At 39.6% G+C, this 21,958-nt stretch overlaps 1 long non-coding RNA gene and 1 other non-coding gene across 2 annotated transcripts in view; both read right to left on the bottom strand.

The window, feature by feature from the left end:
• Positions 1–2,078, bottom strand: part of LOC116738440 — a 48,369-nt gene extending 46,291 nt beyond the window's left edge. The window contains exon 1 of the long non-coding RNA XR_004344391.1: positions 2,020–2,078. This is a non-coding gene — a long non-coding RNA (uncharacterized LOC116738440). The remainder of the gene's footprint in view (positions 1–2,019) is intronic.
• A 1,332-nt stretch (positions 2,079–3,410) lies between these two features.
• On the bottom strand, positions 3,411–3,515 carry LOC115500238. Its single transcript, XR_003964474.1, has one exon. It is a non-coding gene; the product is annotated as a U6 spliceosomal RNA (small nuclear RNA).
• Between the last annotated feature and the right edge of the window lie 18,443 nt (positions 3,516–21,958).

Consider the following 21,958-nt stretch of genomic DNA (forward strand, 5'->3'; position numbering starts at 1 on the left):
ACATATTATTACATGGTTACAATGGGATGTCTGGGAAGATTAATTTCATTTACCTTCAAGGTCCCTCTAGCTGGACTAACAATCAAATTGACATGAGACAGATTAACAGGAGAAAATCAAATTTGGAAGCATACCTATCGGGAATTCACACAGACATGTAAATTCCAAAGACAGGCAACGTGATACTTACATGAGCCAAGGAGAAGGGTAAGAGTCTCAGGACACAAAGGAGAGAAAGACCACTAGTAGTAAGGTGAAAGGAGATGTCTGGAAAACAAAGGTTGCCCTATTATATAGATAAGTTTCTTAAGCAAAGAGGAATCTCCTTTAATAGCTCTTTTCCTGGTACAATCAGGCAGTTAAGGTGGAGGTAAAGAACTTTTCCTGAATCTGCTGAGTTTTGATTACTTTTAACTCAAAATAACATTCATGCCAAAGTAGCCCATCTTGGGGCTACTTGCCCTTGGCCCCTACAAGGACAAGTACTGGATATAAAAGAGTGAACAAAACACACATCACCTTTGTCCTCATGGATTTACATGAGGCAGAAAAGCAATGCACAAATAAACAAACATGTAACTAATTACAAATACTGATAAGTGCCAACAAGGAAACTAATAGAATGCAGAGAGAAGCTTGCTTCAGATCAGTTGATTAGGGAAGGATTTCCAAGGTATGGCATTTGAGACTAGAGTCTCAAATTTATTTACCTTGTTTATTACCTTGTTTAAAATGGAAAGTGGCTTTCCAGATAGAGGCTTCTACATGGAAGAGCCAGGGTCCTGCAGCTGGGGTGGGGGTCAAAGAATTGAAAGGGACTAGTGTGGCTGCAGCTTAGCAGACATGGAGGCGAGTGGAATAAGGTAATGTTTGAGAGGGAAGAATAAACCAGAGGCTAACAGGACAAGATACAGAGTATGGATGCTTTCTATAACGGAGTAGATGCTTTGTAAAAATGCAAGTACCGATGTGCATTTTACAGAGTTGTTGGGCCATAAGCCATCAGAGAATGTGACTTAGTGGGTTTGAGGTGGGGCACCCAGATTCTGCATTTTTAACAAGCATCCCTGCTAATTTCTGATACAGAAACTCTTCAGAAAAGCTCTTGCAGTCATACACTAGAAAAAAATCACCTCTCTCACCTTTCCTAAAGTTCATCTAAGGTAAACTTTGATATAATGGCTTAAATTCTTATCTAGAGAAGTTAGGAACAAGGGACCCTTTAGTTAGAACAGTGCAGACTCAGATCCATGCTACACTCACACATGCTAAACACTGATTCGTTATAATACTCTTTTTCACAAGGACTAACTCAAGGCAATTATCCGCCAATGTTTATCCAGAACTAGATGGCGCCTCCCGAAGTGCCACTCTCAGGAGAGAGGACTGGAATGCACTAATTTTGTTTTGATGACTCCAAAACACCTAAGAGTGTGCAGACTTCCAAAGGGCAGGGACAATTGTCTTTGATTTCTCCTAGAACCTGACATACATGGCTACACAGAAGACATGGTAACTGGTGCCCATTTCTGACAAGATTATCAATGAGTAGATGAAAAAGGAAATTAAAATTACTACCATTAAGTATACCCACGATTTTCATATTAGTTTCTTCCTACAAAGAGATCGTTTCGAGTTGGATTTAATGTTGCAATTCTCACCAGTCCTCATCTGGTGGAAGCTCTTTGTGGCTCAGATAAAATTATCTCCCACAATTCTTTAGAATTCTGTGTAAAATTACTTAGGAACGGAGTAATTCCTAGACTGCTTCACTGACAATAACAAATGTTCAATTAGTGCTTTACTAAGCACTAATAATCTTTTTTAAATGACGCCCAATTTCTTCTAACTTTCCAGTGCATTTTATAAATAGCAATTTAACAGACTGGAAGATATCCGTCTCCTAGCAAAGGCCGAGCTGCAAAGGGCTCAAAGCCGCGACAGGTAGAGTTAAAGGATCTGGATGCTCTGAAGGGCCCCTCCCCCCCTTCCCCCCCAGCCCCTGTGCCTCTGACTCACGTGAGCTACGTTCTCGTTGCAGCCAGAAACTTTCCGCGTCTACACCAGAGAGTAAACCTACAGACGTCCTACCACTGGACGCCACTGAGCAGGCGCACTCCGCCCCGGACCACTCACTGCCTGCCTACTCCCGCTCCCTCCCACCCCCGACGCAGGGTAAGAGGCGGGGTCTCACACGGAACCAAGCTTTCGGCCTACCGGTTCTAGTCTCCCGGTAATGCGGTGCCCTGTCCCTGCCTAAGGTGGATCTGAAGGACCCAAATTCTTGCATAGCGACAGGTGAGCGCGCCAGGATCTCCGGCGTTTTAACTTGCCCGCAACAGGAGTTTCTTGGGCCTTTTCCAGGACTGCTTTCTCAGAAGACACAAATCGCCCTAACCACAGAATTCTGGGTGTCACAAATCGGCTTACCTGAGCTGTGCAAATGACAACGGAGCTGGGACACGGAGGGTGTATCAGAGAGAGCCAAAAGAATAAAGGAAGGAAAAGGTATTTTAGGCAGAACGTTCTCTGAGTTCAAAGAATGGGAAGTTCAGTAAACTGTGTAGAGGTGAAGTAAGGGATGAATGAGGCTGGGGAGGGACATAGCCATCACTGTAGCCTTAAAAAAGTTGAGGAGTTTGGACTTTATCATAAAAATCATCGAATAATTTTAAGCTGGAGAGTGACTTGATATGTGTTTTAGGGAGATAATTGCTGTGGATCAGAATGGATTAGAAAAGACAGGGAGAACCCTTAGGCTGTTGACTTCATCTTGGGAAGAGGTGTTGGTGGCCTGAAGCAGCACTGGGAATAGAGAGAGGTAGATAGACGCTGCATTTATTTTGTACATTTGTGGTTCCTAATATTACTGCCAGATATTTTGGGAAATAGAATACATAGGACTTAGCAATTGATTGATGTAGGAAGTAAGGAAGAGAGATGTCAAAAACAAATTCTGAATGCTCAGAATTCCCTTTGGGCAGCTGTGGGTTTGGTTTCTTCATTGACAGAAAAAACACAAGAGGGCTGGAGAAGGTTTTCCGGCCTGGTGTGGGGAGTTCACTTTAGGACATATTGAGTTTGAGGTACAGCTGATGAACAGATTAATTTAAGAAGGCATTTCACTGGGGAATTTCAGATATAAGGCAGGAAACATAGCAGTGATCATTTGCGACCTCATTTTCAAAGCTTTTTTTGTGTCCTTTGGTTTATCATTTTTTATTGAGATATAATTGACATATAGCATTGTTAGTTTCAAATGTACAACATAATGGTTAGATATTTGTATGTATTGCACAGCGATTGCCACAGTAATCTTGTTAACGTCCATCACCATATATAGTTACGAAAATTATTTTTTCTTGTGATGAAACTTATGAAGATGTACTCTGTTGGCAACTTTCAAATACAAAAATATGGAATGTTTCACACATGTGCTTGTCATCCTTTTGCAGGGTCCATGCTAATTCTCTGTATTGTTCCAATTTTAGTATATGTGCTGGTGACGTGAGCACTAGTTTATTTATCTTGATGGAGAGCTTGTCATTAGGGAACCATTTTGTTCAGGCAGTTTTTTGGGACAGGCATACCAACAATTTCTTGCTCTTTTGTTCTCTATTCCTGTTTTCCTTTCTGAATCTTATCCATACTAAATGTGATGGGCTTAGAACAGTAGCAAAAGGAAGCAACATGGGCCTGATCACTTTTCAGTAAATTTATTCAGTTGAATTAAATGGCCAGATCTGGATGAGAAAGGAGAGAATGGCAGCCTAGAATCCCTAAGCTAAATGTTCTTCTCAGCCTAGGGACCTTGCTTTTCTTCTAAGGCCCCCTTGTTTTATCTTTCTTTTGGGTTAGTTCCCTGCCTCATCTGGCTTTCTTTTTCATCCTCATAAATCTCCAGTACCCTGTTATGCAAGTGGATAATAGTTTGCTAATTGCTGCACTTATTTTGTACTTGTGTGGTTCTTAATACTACCAGAACAATGGCATTTTCAAAGTCCTTTGCTATTCTACACAACTTTTTTAAAAAGGAAGAAATGGATTCGGGTGCCTGGGTGGCTCAGTTGCATAAGCATCCGGCTTCAGCTCAGGTCATGATCTCACAGTTCATGTGTTTGAGCCCCATGTCGGGCTCTGTGCTGACCACTCAGAGCCTGGAGCCTGATTCAGAATCTGTGTCTCCCTTTCTCTCTGACCCTCCCCCACTTGTGCTCTGTCTCTCTCTGTCTCTCAAAAATAAATAAAAACATTAAAAAAATAAAAAGGAAGAAACAGAAAAACAAGGAGAAGGAAAACACAAGCTCCTGCAGTGTTGGAGTTAGGCCTTGTAGACAGAGTTCCTCACTATTTCTTTTTGTTTTTCCTTTCTTCATTTAACAAACATCTCTTGGCATTTATTTTGTGCCAGAAACTGTTTTAGGTGCATTCCTGTGGATAGTTGGGGGAGTGGGAGTATATGTTCCACCCACTGTTCCCTATCTTGAATTTATTTTTTTTTTATTTTATTTTTATTTAAAAAAAAAATTTTTTTTCAACGTTTATTTATTTTTGGGACAGAGAGAGACAGAGCATGAGCAGGGGAGGGGCAGAGAGAGAGGGAGACACAGAATCGGAAGCAGGCTCCAGGCTCTGAGCCATCAGCCCAGAGCCTGACGCGGGGCTCGAACTCACGGACCGCGAGATCGTGACCTGGCTGAAGTCGGACGCTTAACCGAATACGCCACCCAGGCGCCCCTTGAATTTATTTTTTACATTTCAAACTTAATTCATGCTCACTGCAATAAAATAATTAAAAAATATAAATGTGTAATAGAAAAAGTAAGTCCTCACCCTATCCACTTCCTCTCCCAATTCATTCCACAGAAGTAATAATTTTTGCTACTTTGGTGTATTTCTTTTCACACATTTTTTTTGCACACATAAGTAGATAAGTCGTGTGTGTGTGTGTGTGTGTGTGTGTGTGTGTGTATGTGTGTGTATGCAGATTCCCTAGAAAAAACCCTGAGTTGAGGATTATTTTGAAAATCACTTAAGAAAGTGTTCCCAGAAAGAAGGAACATATGTAAATATCATAAAAGCCATTTATGAAAAGCCCACAGCTAATATCATCCTCAATGGGGAAAACTGAGAACTTTCCCCCTGAGATCAGGAACATGACAGGGATGTCCACTCTCACTGCTGTTGTTTAACATAGTGTTGGAAGTTCTAGCATCAGCAATCAGACAACAAAAGGAAATCAAAGGCATCAGAATTGGCAAAGATGAAGTCAAGCTTTCACTTTTTGCAGATGACATGATATTATACATGGAAAACCCGACAGACTCCACCGAAAGTCTGCTAGAACTGATACATGAATTCAGCAAAGTTGCAGGATACAAAATCAATGTACAGAAATCAGTTTCATTCTTATACACTAATAATGAAGCAACAGAAAGACAAATAAAGAAACTGATCCCATTCACAATTGCACTAAGAATCATAAAATACCTAGGAATAAACCTAACCAAAGATATGAAAGATCTGTATGCTGAAAACTATAGAAAGCTTATGAAGGAAATTGAAGAAGATACAAAGAAATGGAAAAACATTCTGTGCTCCTGGATTGGAAGAAAAAATATTGTTAAAATGTCAATACTACCCAAAGCAATCTACACAATCTGTGCAATCCCAATCAAAATTGCACTAGCATTCTCAAAGCTAGAACAAGCAATCCTAAAATTTGTATGGAACCACAAAAGACCCTGAATAGCCAAAGTAATATTCAAGAAGAAGACCAAAGCGGGAGGCATCACAATCCCAGACTTTATCCTCTGCTACAAAGCTGTAATCATCAAGACAGCATGGTATTGGCACAAAAACAGACACATAGACCAATGGAATATAGACTCCAGAATTGGGCCCACAAAAGTATGGCCAACTAATCTTTGACAAAGCAGGAAAGAATATCCAGTGGAAAAAAGTCCCTTTAACAAATGGTGCTGGGAGAACTGGACAGCAACATGCAGAAGGATGAAACAAGACCACTTTCTCACACCATTTACAAAAATAAACTCAAAATGGATAAAGGACCTGAATGTGAGACAGGAAACCATCAAAACCCTAGAGGAGAAAGCAGGAAAAAACCTCTCTGACCTCAGCTGCAGCAATTTCTTACTTGACACATCCCCAAAGGCAAGGGAATTAAAACCAAAAATGAACTATTGGGATCTCATGCAGATAAAAAGCTTCTGCACTGCAAAGGAAACAACAAAACTAAAAGGCAACTGATGGAATGGGAAAAGATATTGCAAATGACATATCAGACAAAGGGCTAGTATCCAAAATCTACAAAGAACTCACCAAACTCCACACCCAAAAAACAAATAATCTGGTGAAGAAATGGGCAGAAGACATGAATAGACACTTCTCTAAAGAAGACATCCAGATGGCCAATAGGCACATGAAAAGATGCCCAACGTCACTCCTCATCAGGGAAATACAAATCAAAACCACACTGAGATATCACCTCATGCCAGTCAGAGGGGCTAAAATGAACAAATCAGGAGACTATAGATGCTGGACAGGATGTGGAGAAATGGAATCCCTCTTGCACTGTTGGGGGAATACAAACTGGTGTAGCCGCTCTGGAAAACAGTGTGGGGGTTCCTCAGAAAATTAGAAATAGATCTACCCTATGACCCAGCAATAGCACTGCTAGGAATTTACCCAAGGGATACAGGAGTGCTGATGCATAGGGGCACTTGTCCCCCAATGTTTATAGCAGCACTTTCAACAATAGCTAAATTATGGAAAGAGCCTAAATGTCCATCAACTGATGAATGGATAAAGAAATTGTGGTTTATATACAGGATGGAATACTACTTGGCAATGAGAAAGAATGAAATATGGCCTTTTGTAGCAATGTGGATGGAACTGGAGCGTATTATGCTAAGTGAAATAAGTCATACAGAGAAAGACAGATACCATATGTTTTCACTCTTATGTGGATCCTGAGAAACTTAACAGAAGACCATGGGGGAGGGGAAGGAAAAAAAAAGTTAGGGAGCCAAAACATAAGAGACTCTTAAAAGCTGAGAATAAACTGAGGGTTGGTGGGGGGTGGGAGGGAGGGGAAAGTGGGTGATGGGCATTGAGGAGGGCACCTGTTGGGATGAGCACTGGGTGTTGCATGGAAACCAATTTCACAGTAAATTTCATATTAAAAAACAATTAAAAAAAAAGAAAGTGTTCTCAGGGTGCAATATTGTGATTTATAAGAAATATTTATTTCATCATTTAGATGACCAAATTTATCTAAGATATGTTTTCATCTATGGTTCTTGGCTTACAACTCACAGCTCCCCAAAAACCCTTGGTATTTTCTGAGCAATAAGAAAACTGGAAACATCTTTTGTTATAATATTTGTCCTCTTGTCCTCAGTTCCTGAAATCACTTCAGAGCCAGAAAGGTGTAATGGATGTCTTGTTATTCATAACAAGCTCCTGTCCATCACAAATAAGATTATGTTAATAAGATGACTTTTGGAAAGCACCTGCAGATGGGGGCTAGTTGCCAGGGGAACCAACCATGAATAGAGGTTTGGAACTTTCAGTCCCACCTCCTGATTTTCACAGAGGGGAGAGAGGCTGGAGGTTCAATCAATCACCAGTGACCAATAATTGCATTAATCATGTCTATGTAATGAAGCCTCCAGAAAAGCCCAAAAGGAGGAAGTTCAGAGAGCTTCCAGTTTAGGGAACCAGAATGCTTCCATATGCCAACATGCAGGCCCCAAACTCCAGAAGGACATAAGTTCATTTGTTTGGGACTTCACTCTATGTATCTCTTCATCTGGCTGTTGTTTTTACCCTTTAATATCCTTTGTAATAAATCAGTAATTTAGTGAGTAAAAGTTTCCTGAATTCTGTGAGCCTCTGTAACAAATTAATTGAACCCAAGGAGGGGGTCATGGGAATCTCTGATTTATATCTAGTCAGTCAGAAGTACAGGTAAGACCTGGACTTGCAATTGGCATCTGAAGTCCAAGGCAGGGTGGGCGTGGGGTTTGTAGGAACTTCCAACCTGTAGCCAGTTGGTCAGAAGCACAGGTAACAACCTGGGCTTACGATTGGTATCTGAAATGGAGAGAAGTCTTGTGGGTCTGATTCCTTAATCTGTGGTATCTGATGCTATTTTAGGTAGATAATGTCAGAATTTATTTGAATTATAGGATACTCACCTGGTGTTACAGAATTGTTCAAAGTGTGGGAAAAACCTACATGCCACCACATTGGGACTGGGTATAGGACATATTACAGGGGAACTGATAAAGAAGTTGGGAAGTGAGATAGGGAAAAGATGAGAGCCAAGGAAGATGCAATATTAGGGACATCTGCAGAGGACTGTTTCAGCCTGATCCCATAGGGGAGTTCTGGAGTATAAATTATATACCAGAGTTGTCTCGACCAGAAGGATGGGAGATGGACTTGCACTCTCTCATTCATGATTTTCACTGGTTAAGGGAAAAGGCACAGACACATTTAACTCTCTGCACATACAGGCAAAGCCATTCTAATTGGCCAAGCAAGGATGGTTCTCCAAACAAGAACCACTGGTGCAGGCATTTGGAAGTGAAAGCTGGTTGAAATTGATGTGTGTGTGCAGAGTGGTACAAAATGATCTGAGGGGGTGTATTAGGGTACTCCAAAGAAATAGAATCAACAGGATGTATATGCATATAGATATTTATTTTAAGGAATTGGCTCACATGTTTATGGAAGCTGGCAAGTCTAAAATCTGCAGACCCAGAGAAAAGCCAACACTACAGTCTAAGTCCAAAGGCCATTATGCTAAATACCCAGGAAAGAGTCAAAGTGGTGTTCAAGTATGAAGGCTATCAGGCTGGTGACACAGAAAGAAGCTGATGTTGCAGAATTCCCTCTTGATCAGGAGAGGTCAGTCTTTTTTATTCAGACCTTCATTTATAGGATGAGGCCCACCTTCATTATGGAAGGTGATCTGCTTTACTCAGTCTATGAGTTTAAAATTTTTTTTAATATTTATTTATTTTTGAGAGAGAGACAGAGTGTGAGCAGGGGAGGGGCAGAGAGAGAGAGGGAGATACAGAATTCGAAGCAGGCTCCAGGCTCCGAGGTGTCAGCACAGAGCCCCAAGTGGGGCTCAAACTCATGAACCATGTGATCATGACCTGAACTGAAGTTGGACGCTTAACTAACTGAGCCACCCAGGCGCCCCTCAGTCTACCAGTTTAAATGTTAACCTCATCCCAAAATGCCCCCACAGAAATATTTAGAATAATGTTGGAAAACATATTTGGGTGCCAATGCCCAGCCAAGTTGACATATAAAATTAACTATCACATCTGCTCTGTTTTAGTTCTTACTCTCTCCTTGATGCCTAGCCCCATTCCACCCTAGCCCTACTCCACAAGTTCTCTCCTCATGGTTGCAGAATGGCTCATACACTTATACTACACTGATCATAGGAAGGAAGAAGGATCTTTCTTAGTAACCCCAAAGGAAGAGAGATGATCTTCAGCAGGCCTCAAGACGGGTGGATAATACTGGATGTGGTAGATTGTTGCTGTAATGACGCCTAATTTGTTTAAACCTCCCTGAAGTACTCCTTTAGGCCAGTTGCAGGTCCCAGGAATGTAAAGGCAGTGGGTCTGTGAGGGCACTTCTCACTGCTGCCACATTCCCTGAAAGTCTGAGGAGGACCCAAAGGAGCACTGATCCAGAAGCAAACTGTTCTGAAATCTACCATCTGGTGCCAGATTTTGGAGCTTCAGAGTCACAACAGGGATTCCAGAAGGGTTCACTGGAGACCTGTGGGTTTCTTTTGGATACTTTTTTTCAGTTTACCAAGAAACCAGTTTCAAGAGTTCCCATGAAAGTTATGTAGGGAAGGAGGGATTAGAAGTAGACAATGTGGAGGAGGAAGGCAAGGTTGACAAGGCTCTGGGCTATAGGATCCTAGGGTTCAAATTTCTACTTGAGTTTCCTTGTGTTATAAACCTTAAAGTATAAACTCTGTCCCTGAAAGCCTTGTAGGGATCTCACCCCTGAGGGATTGAGAGAGAAATTGTGAGTCTCTCCTTATGGGTTCTGTATCTGTCAGGACAACTTCACACAAACTCCCTAGCTCATCCTTCTCATGAGTGAATAATCAGTTCCCTTGCCTGTTACTTCCTGGTGTCCACCTGCTTTGTCCTTAAAATTCAAGTCTAGTCCCATGTCTTTAGAAAGGGGTCCTCTCCTCCCCCCAGTTAACTATTATTTTTTCTTCAGCACCATGGTTTTGTACTTCATGATGTCACTTGGTATCATGTATTCCTCCCTGCTGCTTGGATTTTGGCTCATCTAATTATAGTCTTCTAGAGAATACAGAAGAATTTCTAGTGGAGAACAACTGTACAAATGATAGAAGAATTCTCATTAGAAATAGTTGAGGCCAGAAAGATGTCAAAAAATCATTATGGGGGAATGACTTCTTTAAGTGCTGAAAGAAAAAACAAAATACCAAGGTGGTAGACTTACGCCCACTCATATAGTAATTATAGTAAATTGCTAAACAGAAAAAGAAGGGTCCAATTCCAAAGAAGATGGAATAAGCACGTTCTACTTTGTGTCTCCCACTGAATGCAACTATAAATTCTCAACAGAATATATATATAGCAGCTATCTAAGGACTCTGGAAATTAAATAGCAAGAATAACAACACAGTTTTAAACAACCAATGGGTCCAAGAAGAAATCACAAGGAAAATCAGAAAATATTTTAAGATAAAAACAAAAAGCAACATACCAAAACTGATGAGATGCAGTCAAAGCAGTATGTGACAGAAAATTTATAGTTGTAAATGCCTACTTAAAAATAAAAGATCTCAAATCAATAACCTAACTTTACATCTTAAGTAACATCAAACAGAAGCAAACCAAACCCAAAGCTAGCAGAAGAAAGGGAATAATGAATGCTAGAGTGGAGAATTAGAATAACCATAAGAATCAATGAAATCAAAAGTTGGTTCTTTGAAAAGTTAAATAAAGTTGACAAACTTTACCTAGACGAAGAAAAAATGACTCAAATCATCAAATTTCAGAATGAATGTGAGAACATTACTACAAAACTTACAGAAAGAAAAAGGATTATGAGAATACTATGAATAAATGTACACCAACAAATTAGACAAAACTAGATGAAACAGACACATTTCTAGAAATCCACACATTGCCAAAACAGAACCAAGAAGAGATAAAAAATCTGAATGGTCATATAACAAGTAAACAGAACGAATCAGTAATCAAAAATCTCCCAAAAAACAAAAGTCCAGGACCAAAGGCCTTCCCTGGAGAATTGCACCCAACATTTAAGGAAGAATTAACATAAATCCTTTATAAATTACTCACCAAAATAAAAGAAGATGTAATACTTCATAATTCATTCTATGAGCCCAGTCTTCCCTGATAAAAAAGCTAAACAAAGACACTTCAAGAAAAGAAAAATGTAGTCTAATATGCCCTATGAGTACAGATGTAAAAATCCTTAAAAATACCAGCAAACTAAATCTAAGAAGATTATATACCATGACCAAGTGGAATTTATCCCAGGAATGCAGTCATGGTTCAGCAAAAGAAAATTGATTGACGTCATATACCACATTAATAGAATGAAGGTAAGAAACCACCTGATCATTTCAATTGACACAAAAATCATTTGACACAATTCAATGCCCTTCCATAATAAAAACATTCACCAAACTAAGAATAAAAGGAAACTTACTCAACATGATAAAGAGCATTTATATACTAATCTACATAATAGTACTCAATAGTCAAAGGCTGAAAACTTCCCACTAAGATCAGGAACAAGAAAAGGATGCCTGCTTTTGCCACTGTTATTCAACACTGTACTGGAAATTCTAGGCAGTACAACTAGGCAATTAAGAGAAATAAAGGGAATCAAAATTGGAAAGGAAGAAATAAAACTATACTCTCTGATAACATGGTACTATATACAAAAAATCCTAAAGAATCTGCACACAAAAGATGATTACCGATAATAAAAGATTTTACTAAAATAGCAAAGTACAGCATCAACACGCAAACACCAATTGCATTTTTATACACTTGCAACGAACATTCTGAAAATGAAATTAAGAAAGTAATTCCATTTATCTGGCATCAAAAAGAAAAAAATATACTTAGGTATAAACTTAACCAAGGAAATGAAAGATTCATACAGTAAAAACTACAAAACATTGCTGAAAGACACAGATAGAAAGACATCCCCTGTTCATGGATTGGAAGATGTTAAGATGTTAATGCATCTAGATTCAATGCAATCCCTGTCAAAATCCCAATGACTTTTTTTTTTTGTTTTTTTGCATAAATTGAAAAATCTAAAATTGATATGGAATCGCAAGGGACCCTGAATAGCCAAAACAATCATGAAAAGGAAGAACAAAGTTAGAGGACTCATGCTTCCAGATTTCTAAATTTACTACAAAGCTATGGTAACCAAATAGGGTGGTATTGGCATAAAGACAGACATGTCAACCAATGGAATGGAACAGAAATCCCAGAAATAAACTTTCACATATATGGTCAGATAACTTTCAATAAAAGTGTCAAAGACCATTCGTGGGAAATGACAGTCAACAAATAGTGCTGGGGAAATTGGATATCCACATCCAAAAGAATGAAGTTGGACCCTTTCCTAATACCTAGTCCTCTAATATACAAAAATTACTCAAAATAACTATAAACCTCTTAGATTTATAGCGGGAAATCTTCATAACATTGGATTTGGCAATGATTTCTTACATACGACATGGAAATCACAGGCAGAAAGGAAGAAACAGACAAACTGGACTTCATGAAAATCTTAAAATTTTGTGTATTAAAGGACACTATCAATAAAGTAAAGGCAACCCAAAGAATGGGAGAACATATTTGCAAATCACATATCTGATAAGGATTAATATCCAGAATATATAAAGAACTCCTAAAACTCAACAACAACAAAAAGCAAACAACCAATTCAAAATGGCAAGGAACTTGAATAGACATTTCTCCAAAGAAGATCTACAAAGAGCCAACAGGCACGTGAAAAGATGCTCAACATCAGTAGTAATTAGGAAAATGCAAATCAAAGCCACAAAGAGATGCCACTTCATACCCATTAGGATGGTTACTATATAAAAAAAAAAAAACCATAAAACAAATGTTTGTGATAATGTGAAGAAATTGGAACCTTTGTGTATTGCTGATGGGAATAAAAAATGATGTAGCCCCTATGGATAACAGTGTGGAAGTTCCTCAGAAAATTTAACATGTAATTACCATTCAATAGAGCAATTTTACTTCTGGGTATACGCAGAGAGTAATCAAAATTAGGGACTTGAACAGATATTTGTACACCCATGTTTATAGCAGCATTATTACAATAGCTAAAAAGTGGAAACAACCCAAGTGCCCATTAACAGATGAATGGACAAAATGTAATAAGTACATACAATGGAATATTATTAAGCCTTAAAAAGGAAGGAAATTGTGACATGCTACATATGGATAAGCCTCGAAGTCATTATGCTATATGAAATAAGCCTAACAAATTGGGCAAATATTGTATAATCCCACGTATATGAGGTATTTAGAGTAGTCAAATTCATAAAGACAGAGGCAGAATAGTGGTTGCCAGGGGTTAGGAGAAAGGGAAATGAGGTGTCATTGTTTAATAGACACAGTGTTTCAGTTTGGGATATTGAAGAAGTTCTAGAGATGGATAGTGGTGATGGTTGTACAATGATACGAATGTACTTACTGTCACTGAACTGTACACTTAAAATGGTTAAAGTACTTACTGTCACTGAACTGTACACTTAAAATGGTTAAAGTAATTTTCATGTTATGTATATTAAAAAAATTTTTTTTAATGTTTTTTTCTTTTAGAGTGAGACAGAATGGTAACAGGGGAGGGGCAGACAGAAAGAGGGAGACACAGAATCCGAAGCAGGCTCTAGGCTCCAAGCTGTCAGCACAGAGCTCCACATGGGGCTCAAACCCACAGACCATGAGATCATGACCTGAGCCAAAGCCAGACTCTCAACTGACTGAGCCACCCAGGTGCCCCTATGTTATGTATATTTTAAATGCAGTTTTAGAAAATGTTTACTTATTTATTTTTGAGAGAGAGAGATCGTGAGCCGGGGAGGGGCAAAGAGAGGGAGACAGAGAATCTTAAACAGGCTCCATACTGTTAGCACAGAGCATGATGCAGGGCTCGAACTCACAAACCATGAGATCCTGACCTGAGCCAAAATCAAGAGTTGGATGCTTAATCGACTGAACCACTCAGGTGCCCTAACTGCAATTTAAAGTAACTTCTACACCGATTGTGGGTCTCAGACTCACAACCCAGAGATCGAGAGTTTCATGCTCTACCGACCAAGCAATCCAGGTGCCCCTATCTTGTATATATTTTATCACAATTTTTAAAAATGCAATAGCTAAGACTTCAGCTCTGCCAATGATAGAGTTACTTGTATCAGTCTGGCCATCACCAAAAACAGACATAAAACTTGACATAATAGGAGGCAACTATTTTCAAGCATTGTAAAATAGGCATTTCAGGTCAGGGATACTTGAGAGAACAGAAATGCACATTTTTAGTCCCTCAATCCCTTAGCCCTTTGCTTCACAAGGTACTCTTCTGTTTTGCACAAAGAGTTGGAGCTCAAGTGCGGTAATGGTCCTGCTGGACTAAAGAAGTAACTGGAATTTGTAGGACAAGTTTCTTAAGACAAGGAAATTCCAGTTTGTGTGTGTGTGTGTGTGTGTCTGTGTGTGCGTGCGCACACGTGCGCGTACGTGTGTATGCATATGTGCATGTGTGCACACATAAGTTGTAGAGGGAGAGAGGGGTGGCAGGGGTCTGGTTTTAATTCAAAATGGGTCCTTGGCCAAGAGCAGGGTTGAATGGATGCAGGCCAGGTTTCCATGATGCTTACTGTAGGTTGTTTGTTGTGAGACTGAGAACTAAATTACGGTATCAGCTGTTAGACACTGATGGAAGATGTAAGCACTTCTGGCCAGCTGTAGTAGAGAAACCTAGATAGGACCTTGGTGTTTCAGTGAAACCATAGAAAAGTCAGTCCTTAGAAATAAGATTACACCTTGGAGAAAGACCATGTCCTAGAATTAAGTTCAATATTATAATAGACACATCTTATTAAAGATGAAAACAAAGCCTTACATGTCAAAAGGACCCACCAGTAACTCAACTGTCTGCCTGAACAATATTCAAGATCTACAAATATAAAACAGAATCTCTACAATATATCATCCATAATGTCCATCATCTAATCATTAATTACTAAATACATGATAATATGACCCAAATCCAAGGGAAAAAAATGCCAATAGAAAAGACCCAAGATGATTTAGATCCTGAAATTAGTCCCTATGTATTTTGTAGCAGCTATTTTCATATAAAGACATAGGTATGGACATAATGAGTGAACAGATGGAGAACTTAAGCAGAGATATATATGATAATTATAAAAAAGGGAATTCTAGAACTGAAAAGTTGAATATGTGAAATGAAAAAATATCACTGGATGGGCTTGATAATTATTGGTGAATATAGAAAAAGTTCATGAACTTGAAGAGACATCAATAGAAATTATCCAAACTAAAGATTAAAGGTAGAGATAGATTGAAGAATTAGAAACAGAGCCTTAGTGATGTGTGGGAAAATAGCAAGTGATCTAACATGTGTAATTGGAAACACAAAGGGAGAAAGAAGGGAGAATGGCAAAATATGTATTTGATAATAGGAAAGACAAACTGAAGAAATAATAGCCTAAATTTTTCAAGGTTGGTGAAAAACATCACATCACAGGCCCCCAAAGCCCAACACCTAAGCTGAGAAATATGAATAAAACTACACCTAGGTATATCATAAAAAATCTCTTGAAATGAAATATAAAGAGAAAATGTTAAAAGAATACAGAGGAAGGGTGTCTGGCTGCCTCAGTCTCTTGATCTCAGGGTTGTGAGTTCAAGCCCCACATTGGGTGTAGAGTTTACTTAAAAATAAAATATTTTTAAAAAATGTTTATTTATTTTTGAGAGAGAGAGAGAAAGAGCACACAAGTAGGGGAGGGGCAGAGAGATAGAGGGGACACAGTATCTGAAGCAGCTCTGAGCTGCTTAGTGTGGGGCATAAGCTCACGAACTGTGAGATCATGACCTGAGCCGAAGTCTGATGCTTAACTGACTAAGCCACCCAGGCGCCCCTAAAAATAAAATCTTAAAAAAAAAAGAATACAGAGGAAATAAAAATGCATGGTCCATAATGGGGAACATCCCTAGAAATGGCAGTAGACTTCTTATCAAAATTAAAATCTGAATGACCTCAAAAAGACCATTATGAGAGAATGACTTCTTTAAGTGCTGAAGGGGGAAAAAAAACCCAAGGCTGTAGACTTAAGCTCACCTATATCAGTTATCATAGTAAATGCACTTAACACTCAAACTAAAAGATGGAGGCTTTTAGACTGGATAAAAAAGCAAGATCCAATTATATTTTGTCTAAGAGAGGTATTTTAACTGCAAAGACACAGGTTGATTGAAAGTAGAAATGTGAATAGTGATAGAGCATACTCTGTAAACACCAAGCATGAGAAACCTGATACAGCTTACTAAAGTAGGACTCAACACCGTGGGTATTGCCAGAGATAAAAAGAAACAATTCGTGTGAGAAAGCATCAAATTATCAGGAGGACATAGTCATAAATATGTATATACATACCTAATAGGAAAACTTCAAAATATACAGTGCAAAAACAGAGACTAAAAAGAGAAAAAAAGACACAATCTTCCTTGGAAATTTGACACCCTTCTCTCAGTAACCAATAGAAAAAAGTAGCAAAGAAGTAGCTCTAGAAAGGATATAGAAAACTATATGTAGATCTATGTAGAAAACTATACTGAACAACTTCAGAATACACATTCTTTTCAAATATATGCAAAACACAAAGACAGACCGTATTTTGGGCCACAAAGAAATTTGAAACAAATTCTAAAGATTGAAAGGTTAGAGAATGTTTTCTGACTATAGTGAAATTGATTTAAAAACCTATAATCTTGGGCTGTTGTTCTCTATGTATTGGAGATTTAAATATATTCTCATGCAGTATTTATGGCACCTCCCACAGGCAGTTAGTTCCTTGACTGGGAGTCAGTGAGGTAATGAAATTGCATTCAAGCCGTGCTTATTCTATGAAGCCAGAGATACCATGTGGAACAATTGTTTCTGAGTGGTCCAATCACATTTGTTATAGTTCTTGGGAAATAGAAATGCTACCTGTATGTAAGAAATTGTATCACTGAGGATCAAGCTATGTCTCAGAGAATGATCTCTTTTCTAAATTTTTTGTTTAATGTTTGTTTATTTTTGAGAGACATACAGAGAACAAGTGGGGAAGGGGCTGAGAAAGAGACACAGAATCTGAAGCAGGCTCCAGGCTCCAAGCTGTCAGCACAGAGCCTGAGGCAGGACTCAAACCCATGAACGGCAAGATCATGACCTGAGCCAAAGTCAGACATTTAATGGACTGAGCCACCCAGGTGTCCCTGTTTCTAAAAGGCCTGGGTTCTACAATCACAGATAGGCAGATGAGAGAATTTCTCATAACTCTTCATATCCCTATGCATCTTTATAATGATCTTCTATCACATAGGGAACATGATGTATATGTGTCCCTTGTATCCTTAAAGATGCCTTGGGAGATCTCACTGACAGAGAAGTAAGGGATATGAGTGGGTTCTCAATGAAACACTTAAATACCTAGAACTTGCCTACAGCTATAGTGAGATACTGACCTCTGTTCAAAGATGGTGGCAACAGATGTCTATCTACAGGAGTCCTCCAGATAGGTACATCACACACTTCCCTTTCTGTTACAGAGTTCTGCAGTCATCTTCAGAATAAACTCAGCCTGGTTCATGATTTCAATGGAAGAAAAGTCCAGAGATAAGAGAGTTTAATAAGAATTTAGGGTTTTATTTTATTTATTTTTTGCTCTCCCATCTTGGAATGGCCAATATCACAGGGCTTTGCACCTTCCCACAAGCTCCTTTTTAAGAGGAAAGTGAGGCAAACATGTTTATGTTTACTTTTCCATTTTCTAATTTAATTTTAATTTTTATTTATTTTTAATTTTTAAAAAAACGTTTATTTTTGAGAGAAAGACAGAGAGACAGAGAGACAGAGAGAGAGGGAGACATAGAATCTGAAGCAGGCTCCAAGCTCTGAGCTGTCGGTATAGAGGCAGACATGGGGCTCAAACTCATGAACCTGAGCTGAAGTCAGACGCTTAACCAACTGAGTCACACAGGAGCCCCTATTTATTTTTTTTAGAGAGAGAGAGTGGGGGAGAGGGGCAGAAGGAGAGAGAGAGAGAGAGAGAGAGAGAGACCCAAATGGACTCCATGCTCAGTGCACCTGATGTGGGGCTTGATTCCAGGACCCTGGGGTCATGACTCGACCTGAAATTGAGTCAGATGCTCAACCAACTGAGCCACCTAGGTGCCTCAGGTTTATTTTAAGTTTCTTATTTCCTACAAAGTATTCAGCTGTTGAGGATATTTTAGTCACAGCAGAAGTGTCTCATTCCTTGGTAGAGGCATAAAGTCCTTTAGAGTAAAAACCAATGAAAGACAGTATCTTGAAAACAGACTGTCATTATACTCTAAATCTCTGGGAAAATAGATTTTAAAGGTGCTTAGCACTTCACTTCCTCCTGAAAGCTAAGTGGGGGCAAGGAATGGGGGAGTGTGAATCTCCTTCTCCTTTTACTTTTTCCTGCAGGAAGAAGCGAGAGACCATTCTGTCTAAGAGAGGGGGAAAGGGAAAGGAGAGACAGGAGAGGCAGTGAGAAGGAGAGAGTCTGGGGGAGGTAGAGTTTAGCACAAGGCACCCTCATGTACACATCCCTATATGGGACAGATACTGGCACCCTGCTGTGCCACTCAAAGTGACTCCTATCAGTCGGATTCCCACCTGTAATCATTCTGTGAAGGGTGCTTTATCTCTGATTCACAGAGGAAGAATAGAAGTCCAAGAATGTGGAGTGACTTTGTTGAAGTTACATAGTAAGTTGGTGCTGGAACCTGGACAAGACTCAAACCTTCTTATCCCTAGTTCAATTTTCTGGATGGAAAAGGAAGTTGTAACCCCTTCTTCCTTTCAGCTCCTGTTCTGTTCCCAAAAGTGGAAGGGGACAAACCCTTCCCAATCTACTCCCCTGGCACCACCTGAGATAGGAGATGGAGGGAAAGGCTGGCCCTGGCACCTCTCATTAGTTCCCACTTGCATCGCCTGTTGTTCACCTGCAAGCATAGAAAGGGCTGTGGCTGAACTCTCTCTCAGTGAGATAGTTTATTGTAACCCCCAGTGTCTTCCCAGAAAACCCCAAATCTTCTCATCTCTCATTTCATCTCTCACAATCCCTTCTATTCACTTGAGACCCTGTATATGATGTTTTCTTATTATGAACTCTAATAATCCCAGTAACAAACTCTGCAGCAATGGCAACAGAAACAGCAGGCCTGCCCACAGATCCCAGTGTACTACAGGCCCTCTGGAAATGGGACTGCATATAATCTGGGCCCTTGAGCTCAGCAGACTTTGAGTCCCTCAGTGCATGTCTAACTTTACCAGTGTTGAACCCCCTTTAGGATGCTTCCTTCAGGATGCTTCTTTTTCCCCTGCCAGAAATGAGAGGTTTTGTGTTTCCATATGACTAGCATTTCTCTGTTTCTCTCTGTGGGCATTCCTTTGACCATTGATACTCTCATACTCCTGCTCTTAGCTCAGGGGCTCCATGTCAGTAAAAATGAAAGCCCAGCCCCTTATGGTGAGCTTTCTTTGGGTGAAGAGCAACCAGACACAGTGAAGCTTGAGAACAGACCTCCCCTAGTTGGGAGGGACAGATTTGTAATAGACCAGCTTCACGTCTGAGAATCACCCCAGTCCCTTCTCCTAAAGGTCTCTTTCCTGATGAAGATCACCTGAGGATGATACCCACCTTGGATGGTTGTTGAGAAGATGAAATGGAAGGCAAATACCAAGTATCTGGAGTTCTTTATGACACATAGCAGATGATCAGTAAGTGTGAGCTCATTGCCACCTGTCTTTTTGCTTTTGAGTCCCAGATCCTATAGAGCCAGGCAGGCGGGAAGATTGCCAAGGGAGCCCAGAGCTTGTCCCTTACCCCTTTCCTGGGCTCCTCTCCCAAAAAGCCCTGTCTCGACTATACCCACAGCACTGACTGGGAAGAGGGGAATGACAGAGTACATCCCAGGTCTGAGTTGGGGATCTCAGGGATGGGATAAGGGTGGGGACAGGTATTTCCTAGGGAAGGTGCTGAGGGCTTTATATTTATATGTCTATATTTATTAAACATGTTTTCTTGAATAATGTAGTAATTTCCTAGAAATGTTTACATGTTGGAAGTTGTTTTACATGAATATTGTGGGTATGACCCTACTTTGGCTTCCTTGCTATCCTAAGGAGGTGGTTGAAGGTTCTCTGGCCCACTGCTCTGAAAGCCAGCCCAAACACATGCTACCTTCTCATTATTTCTTTTCTTGGACCTGTATTGTTGCAAGAGAATTGTTCAATGTTTTACCAATAGCATTAATGTGTGAGAGACATTGCTGTGTCTTTCAACACTTCTCTGATCATTATATTGTTTATTTTTGTCCTAATGATGATTGGACATCATGATGATTGGAATAGTTCCTTTAGGTTAAAAGGTGAGAAAAAATGTTGAAGAGAGAAAACAAGCTTAAGAATTCTAATCTGAATATTGTCAAGGATTATTTAGTGTTCTCATTACAGAAAATTGACATTTATTCAAGTTCTTTTTTTTAATTTTTTTAATGTTAATTATTTTTGAGAGAAAGACAGAGCACGAGTTGGGGAGGAGAATACAGAGAGGGAGACATAGAATCTGAAGCAGGTCCCAGGCTCCGAGCTGTCAGCACAGAGCCCAACACGGGGCCTGAACCCACAAGCCGCAAGATCATGACCTGAGCCAAAGCCAGACGCTCAACCTACTAAGCCATCCAGGCACCCATTTTTTTTTAATTTTGTTGATATTTTTTTATTTTTGAGAGAGAGGGAGAGAGAACAATTGTGAGCAGGGGAGGGGCAGAGAGGGAGGGGGACACAGAATCCAAAGCAGGCTCCAGTCTCTGAGCTGTCAGCACAGAGCACAACAGGGGTTTGAACTCACAAGCCATGAGATCATGACCTGAGCCGAAGTCTGACGCTCAACCGATTGAGCCACCCAGGCACCCCTCAAATTCTTCTTAATGTCAGGACTAAAACTTTATGTTTGTGTTCTCATAGATCATACTAACTTTTTAATGACTCTATTTCTTTTTTTCCCCTAGTGAATAAGATCTAATTTGAAAAATCTATTTATCATTGTCATAAATAATTGATGCCATAAAATATTTACCCAAGATATGCTGTTAAAAAGAAAACCACAGGCCCAAAGTGGAGTCATTTATGCCAGACCACTGGGGCTTAAATCCTAACCTAATTGCAGTTTCAACTTCCCCCAGAAATGTAGTCTTAGCCAGTCAGTCAGGACTTTTCTGGTCAGCAACAGTAAGGTAATCTGTCACATAGGCCCTCTCTATTCCCCGAAAGAAGATGAGGTAATCCACCTAATAAGACTCTTTTTTCCCAAAGGAAGGTACCTCACCCAAAATAATTTTTTTTTTCTGTTTATGACTTTGTTGTTCTGCCTTTAATAACCTTTCATTTTCTGTAGCCCTTTGGAATTCCCCTCTATTTGCTAGATGGGGTGCTGTCTGATTCATGAATCAATTAATGAATCAATTTTACATCTTTAAAATGTAGTTGGTTGAATTTT

This window comes from Lynx canadensis, chromosome D4 (genome assembly GCF_007474595.2).
Source record: "Lynx canadensis isolate LIC74 chromosome D4, mLynCan4.pri.v2, whole genome shotgun sequence".
NCBI lineage: Eukaryota > Metazoa > Chordata > Mammalia > Carnivora > Felidae > Lynx > Lynx canadensis.